This window comes from Silene latifolia, chromosome 7 (genome assembly GCF_048544455.1).
Source record: "Silene latifolia isolate original U9 population chromosome 7, ASM4854445v1, whole genome shotgun sequence".
Lineage (NCBI taxonomy): Eukaryota > Viridiplantae > Streptophyta > Magnoliopsida > Caryophyllales > Caryophyllaceae > Silene > Silene latifolia.
Window position 1 is genome coordinate 33,887,171 of NC_133532.1, and position 7,745 is coordinate 33,894,915.

The following is a 7,745-nucleotide window of genomic DNA, read 5'->3' on the forward strand; positions in this document are numbered from 1 at the left end:
CTAAGTTCTTCAAAATCTCCATGAACTTTCCGAGTTGTTCATCAAGCTTAGGTTTAGCTTGACGACTTGGGAATGGAAGTCTAATCACAATAGGCTCTTTCTCCTTAGCCTTCTCTTCATTCTTCTTCTTTGAAACTTCATTGGTGGTGTGTTCTTCTTCTTTAGAGTTCTCAACAACTCTTTGATTGTCACTAGAATTCACAACATCTTCATCAATGATGGGCCTCTTCGGCCCTTCATATCTTGTACCACTTCTCAAATGGATGGCACTAACAGATTCATGTCTTGGGGGATTACCTTGAGGTGGTAATTGCCCCTTTCTCTTTGAGAGTTAGAAGATGCTAATTGAGTCATTTGGGTTTCCAACATCTTTGTGTGAGCTAGTATGTTGTTGATGGTGATGTCTTTGGCTTGGCTATCTTTTTACATTTGGGTGAAAAATTCTTGTTGGTTCTTTTGCATTTAGAGGACCGCTTTTTGAACATCAAAGCCTTGGTCATTTGGTTGATTGTATGGAGGTTGATTTTGATAATTTTGGCTTTGGTTATAAAAGGTTCTTTAAGCTTGGTTTCTCATAGGTGGTGGGGTGTATGTTGGTTGAGGGTTTTGAACATTTTGGCTTTTGTATGAAAGATTTGGATGGAATTTGGTATTCTCATTGTAATAGTTGGAATAAGGGGTACCACTCTTGTATGCTTGGAAAGCATTCACTTGTTCACTTGTTCCCCTACATTCGCTTTGGTCATGTCCCAAAGTTCCACAACTCTCACATACTCCACTTGGAATTGAGGATGATGCCACCATAGCATTAACATGTTGTCTAAGTGATTTGGGAGCTTCATCAAGCTTAGCCATAGCCTTCTCAAACTTCAAATTGATGGTGTCAATATGAGCACTTAGTTGAGCACCCAATTGAGTGATGGAATCTACCTCATGTTTTCCTCCTCCAGTAGCCTTTCGAGGTCTACTATATTGTGAATTATGAACCGCCATCTCTTCGATTTTGGCCCGTGTTTGATTGTCATCAACTTCGGTAAACATACCATTGGATCCCATGTTTAGGATGTTGCGGGAGTCTTCATATAGACCGTTCCAAAATTGTTGCATAAGGAACCACTCGCTAAGTCCATGGTGTGGACAAGAATGACAAGTGTCCTTAAATCTCTCCCATGCTTCATACAATGATTCCTCATCCCTTTGCTTGAACCCGGTGATTTGGGCTCTCAACATATTGGTCTTCTCCGGAGGAAAGAATTTGTTGTAGAAAGCAAGTGCTAACTTCTTCCATAAGTCAATACCAAGGGTAGCCTTGTCTAGGCTCTTCAAACATTGCTTTGCGGCACCAATCAATGAAAAAGGAAATAATACCCGTCGGATTTGATCTTGAGTAACCCCGGTTTGAGAAATCGCATCACAATAGTCACAAAAAGTCTCCATATGCGAGTGAGGGTCTTCACTAGGCATCCCTCCAAATTGACTTCTCTCAACTAATGGTAGGAATGCGGATTTGGCAATGAAATTACCGGTTAAGTGTTGTGGTGTAGGAGTACCATGTGGTAGGTTCTCCTCGGTTGGTATGAAATGCGATGAAAATTTAGGCATTGTGGGTTGATTTTGTGATGGGTTTTGTATTGGGTTGTCCTCCCTTTCTCTTGCAAAAGGGTTGGTAAACTCAATGTTATTTTGTTGAATGTCCACAATCTCTCCAATACCTCTCAAAGTACCTCTAGCAACTCTTCTATTGTTGGTTAAGGTTCTTTCAATTTCAAGGTCAATATGTAATGGATTACCTTGTGATCTCCTAGTCATGAAAAATATCAAACAACTCGAAAACAATTAGAACAACCTTGAGGATATAGACTTCCCCATGGTGAAGAAAGATACGACTAAAAACAATTAAAGAAAATCAAATCAATTTAACACCGTCCCCGGCAACGGCGCCATTTTTGGTAGTGGTATTAAACTCGTCGTCAAAAGCTACAAACCAAAACAATATTTATAACTTCACAAACTACTCTTAGCAAAGAGGCAAGTAAAGGTCGGATCCCAAGGGACGGGGATTGATGTAGGATTTTCAATTGTAAATGGTCGTGTCTTAGGGTGTCACAATTTGGGGTTGAGAAAGGAGATCAACTAAAACTAATCAACAATGAAAACAAAGCAAAGTAAATAAATGGAGATGTAAATAATTGATTAAAAGCACTAGGGTGTCATGGGTTCATAGGGGATTCATGGGAGTTGATTATACAAACATATTCTTAAATTATAAGCAAGCAATTATTGTTGTGATGGGATCGAGTTGGTGTATAAGCTAACAATCCCTAGGAAGGTTTGGGTCCCGGAGCCGAATCGGTTAAGATTGTACAACACCTACAAGTCGACTTAATTCTTCCTATTCAACTATATGCATGGTCTAATGAGGCTCGAGTTGGTGTATAAGCTTACAAGCCTCATTGAAAAGAAAGGTGATGAATCAAAAAATGCAAGGATTCATAGGCTCGCATTTCATCAAACATAACATGTGCATAAGTTGAAATCACAACAAGCAAGCAAACAAATTATGAAAACATATTAGATTAAGCATGAACCATTCCCCATGTTGGTTTCCCCTAATTTCCCATTAACTCTAGATATGGGACTACTCACTCATTATCAAATTCAACATGCTAATAAGATTGTCAATCAAACTAACAAAGCTAAACATGATGAACAAATGAAAGTAATTAACAATAATTAAAACAAGGGTTAAGAGAATTATACCTATGGAGATTCCAAAATAATAATGCAAAGAATAATAGAAGTACTTGATGATTGATGGAAGGTTGTCAATCTCCCAAATAAACCAAAATAATCTTCTAATTACCCAAAATAAATGAAGAACAATAGAGAAATTAAGGAAAGATTAAGATATAATTAATATTGATATATTCTATTACAACTAATTTGAGAGTATTAAGATGAGATTAGTATGAGATTAAGAGATGATTAAGGGATGATGCTAATCTAGGTAGTACAATGGGGTATTTATACTAAAGATTAGGTACATAAATTTGGGTTACTAAGGGCTTAAATGACTATTAAGACCCTAAGAAATGTTGAGGAAATGCTCCTCTCGAAGGAAATGAGCATATCCGTGTTGTTAGTCCTGCCACGATCCGTACGTCTTGAGCTGTGGCACGGGCTCTCTGACCTTCGATCCGCTCGGATTGGCAGGGAGACGCTCGGCTCCCTGTGCTGAGATCTGCTCGTCTTGGACTAAAGACGCCCGAATGATGTTGAAAGGAGACGCCCGGATCGTGTCTGATCCGCTCGGATCCCTGGGCAGTCAGCTACTCTTCTTTTCTTCCTCCACAATCCGAAAGGATCATTTCGGAGATGCAAGGATCCTTTCATCATTGCCCAATTCACTTTATTATCTACTTAGGCCTTCTTGTGTTGTCTTCTCTTTGATGCTTGTTCATTAGGTATGATCCATTTAGCTCCATTTCGCCATGTAAATGCAAGGTTAGCACTCCTTTCTTACCAAGGGGACAAAACCTCAAAGAATATGCAAAATGGGAAACTAAAGATAGTAAATGACCCAATTATGCACTATAAAGCATGGGAACGAGGTTAATTCGGGGACTAAATGTGCTCAAATATGAGTAACATCAGCAACTCAAGTCCTTCATAGGGAGGACTGCTCCCGGCATGAACAACATATACCGTCTGAGGTTGCCTAAAAGTTCGCTCGGCAATTCCTTGAGCTAACTGAGTCCCAAGTCTCTTGACAATGTCATCTTTAGCCTGCATAATCTCTTGCGCTTGGAGCACAAGTGTCTTCACTATAGATGTCAATTCAGCAATCTGTTCATTATCTTTAGCAAGGGAAGGGGTTTGTTGTTGCGGCAACCAAACAAATGGAGGCTTTTGATAGCCTCATTGCTGAAACGAATGTGGTGGCATATATGTCGGTTGCTGCGAAGGTGGGGTAAAGTTTTGGTAAGCCCTACTGTGGTTGCCATAGGAATGACTACCTTGTCTACGGTGCTTAAACGCATAAATTTCGTCGATCTCCGCCAGACAAATGACAGCATTGTGCCCCGCAGCACCACATCTCTCACAGTAAACCATCTGTTGTGTCATAGTATGGAACTGAGGTGGGCCATCCCAAGATTGTCTACTCTCCAGCTTGTAAGATCTTGCATTCCGAGCTTCAAATAGTGCTATAATTCTAGAGACGTTAGACATCTTGGTAGAAGAATCAAAGGTACTCAAGCCTTCCATTTGATGAACTTTCTCCTAGAATCCTGTCTAGGTAGGACCTATCAAAACAAAACAAGAAGAAAATATAAGAACTGCCTCAAGGAATAAATTCCTTGAGGCTAAAGACAGACTAAAATAAAACAAGTAAATAAAATAGTTGCCTCCCCGGCAACGACGCCAAAATTTGACACGGCTGTCGCAACCCTATCAAAAATAAACCAACCGGCTCTAACTAATATAGCAGAGGTAAGTCGGGTATCGTACTCCACAAGGAGGTGGTCACTATTTACTTGTTATCTAGTCTGTCTAAAGTCACAAAATGGGGGGTTTTGAGTTGTTTGACTAAACTAAAGGACTGAATTAAAGGCGATAAAAGAAACAACAATAAAAATAGGCAGGGATGAAAGAGAGATTGATCAAATAAAGAGAAAGATGACAGGATGTCAGCTCACCATGATATTACACAAATCAGCTAAAGGTAAGGCCAGTCGGTTTGATGTGAGAAGGGTACTGGAGAGGTCCTTCCGGTCCGCTATCCGCCCTAGATTCTTCCTAAATAGCTTCCGCTGTGATTAGGGTAGTCAATTGGTCATAACAGGTATATTCATTCCAATCTTCCGATCTAGGTCTGAATTTAACCGAGTTAATTAATTCAAATGCATACATTTAACCTAATAATTAATGTTATTTTGCTATAAAACAATTCTCACATTGAAAACCTCCTAAACCAATTAAAGCATAATTGTTTTACTACCATGGCTCCCCTTATCCTAGCAATAGAGAAATTACCTACGCATGACGATAAATAAAACAATAACGATAAATAAAGCAATACTAAACATGGTAAAAAGATGTGCAAAAGAGAATTAAATTAAATAGAACGAGAGTAAAGAGATTACACAAAATGAGATCCGGAAATATGAAAACAAAGTAACGTCGAACCAGGTTAAAAGATGAGATAAAAAGATACGGAAGAGAGAGATCCATAAACCTAATTAAGTCCTTCCTTTATTCACCTAAACACGTAACTAAGATATTAAATAATAAGTTCATGTAAGAAAATCTCACGTCAGATCTCAAGTTACTCGCTCGAGCACATTGAAACAGCTCGATCGAACAACTTCTCTCAAAAACCTCTCGATCGAGTATAAAAAGTACTCGATCGAGGAACACCAAATAGGCACTTCTTGATCGAACACAGCAGGGGTTCGATCGAGGATTTCTCCTCATCACAAAGGTCTCGATCGAGCACATTAGCCAGCAAAACCTCTTGATCGAGTCAACTGCCACTGGATCAGCCATAGGACGTGTGATCTAGCTTTCGAGACGACTTCACGCATCCCAAGACAGTAGGTATTTCCGCTCCAATTCTTCCATCTCCTAAATGTGAGCTAACGGGACAGTAAAAGGCCCAATTCTGCTTCTTTCGGGTCCGTTCCTGCAATTAAAGCCAAACGAACCAAAGTAGAATATTCGGGGCATTTCGTAACCTAAAACTACGGGAATCGCATAGAAATGCGTGCAAATAAGACTTAAAAAGGCTATATAAAATGCACGCATCAATCCTATTCACATGTTTCTGTAAAGTCACGTTATAAATCACCATCAAGCAACTTCATTATTCAGACAACCTATAATCATGTAAACTATTTCACCTTTCACCACCACATCTTTCATTCCTCCACAATCATTTATCCACCAATTCATACAACACATTATTCAATATATATATGCAATAGGACATTAACAAGCACATAGCGATCGCATGACACCCATAGTAACCGGTTTAAAGTTGTAGGGCGAGATCGCGACTTTAGGACGTCTCCCAAGCCTTTGCATTAGCTCTTAACAACTCTTACCCGGGTTCATTTTATTTCGACTCCCTAGATTCACTGGGTTCATTAGTTATAGGTTCCAAAATCGTCGCTCTAATACCACTTTGTAACACCCCCATACACCAAGGTGCCTTACCAAGACCACCTAATGTATGGAAATGCTACCACCTCGCTTACCCGAGGCAATGTATGTCAAATTGACCGTAAAGAAACGTACTTAATTAAATACATAATTTTAAGTGATTACATTATCAAAATCCCCATTGTAAAAGAAATACAAATGTTCCAAACCAAATGTCAAACCAACTGAAAATAAACTAAGCCAAAGACACAGCGGAAGACTCTAGTGACAAGTGGTGACTCCATCCCAGCTAACCCTCGCGCAAGCCACCTCATACCTGCTCAATAACTGCTCACCATCCCCGAATGGATCACCACAGTTTTTAAAACATTTAAACGGAGTCAGTTACTGATTACACAAAACAAGATACACAAGATACAACATACAAATCACCAAACTCCGTCACAACTCCACACACCTGACTACACACTAAAGTGCGTAGTTCTGCCAGGATACACATCACAACAGATATTCCATGCTGCCAGTGGGGGGACCGCAGCCGTACCCACCAAATCCCTGCTCATCTATTCCGAGCGAAATCCCACGTTCCTTAATGTGCACATTCCCTCTTGTGGCGGGTTCCATAGAGGGCGAATCAAGGGAGTGAAGCCACTCCCGCAAGTGACTCCACTCAGCCGAGGACATGCCTCGCGAACCACAGATAATTACACAACCAATTATACAACACCACCACCAACACAATACCAATACGTTAAAGATCAACAATAATAACAACCATCACCAAACAACTATGTAATCAATAACCGAGTAGGGAAAGCTTACCAGGAATAAGCAAATCACCAGATCATCACAAATCAGCTATTCAATACTGCTCCTCTACGAAACCACCTCCTATAATCACATAATCATACAGTCACTATCTAATACACATCATACTCCCAAAATCCCCCAAAATACCCAAATAGGGTTTTAAACAAAATCAACGAAAAGGCATAAAAACTATACAAGGATCTTACCCACAATACGACGAACTCAACGGCGTAAAGAACACAAGGGTCCGACGACCCTAGCCTATGGGATTTGATAGAAACGCGAGGAAGAAAGCAACATAGCTTGTTTTTATTTTGTGAAGTTTTAGAAAAGATAAACAGTGACAAAGGAACTGACGGATGTGTTTATATAATATTCTCGCATTGCTAACAAAACCCGGCAAAACAACTTGTAGAACCGACTTACTCGATCGAGTAAGTCACTTACTCGATCTAGTGACCCTTACTCGATCGAGTACCACACTTACTCGATCGAGTACCCATCAAAGAACTTACTATTTCGTAACGAAACTCATTTACTCGACAGAGTAAACCTTACTCGATAGAGTACCCAACAACATAAAAAACTGTAGTATTACAATATCCCCCAAGTGAATCAAAGATTAAAACCTGGAGACCGAACCGACATCGACGCAGCTCGAGAGAATTCAGGCCAAGGGCCTGCCGTCGGGAAAGGAGACGCCAAGGCGACTCGGTGATACGAGTCAAGGACTTGTCGTCGGGAACAGTTTAGAGTCTGTCGACTATCCGTGT

At 40.1% G+C, this 7,745-nt stretch overlaps 1 non-coding gene across 1 annotated transcript; it reads left to right on the top strand.

The window, feature by feature from the left end:
• Window positions 1-1,123: 1,123 nt before the first annotated feature.
• LOC141593217 (small nucleolar RNA R71) lies at window positions 1,124-1,230 on the top strand. Its single transcript, XR_012521319.1, has one exon. It is a non-coding gene; the product is annotated as a small nucleolar RNA R71 (small nucleolar RNA).
• The last annotated feature ends 6,515 nt before the right edge of the window (window positions 1,231-7,745 follow it).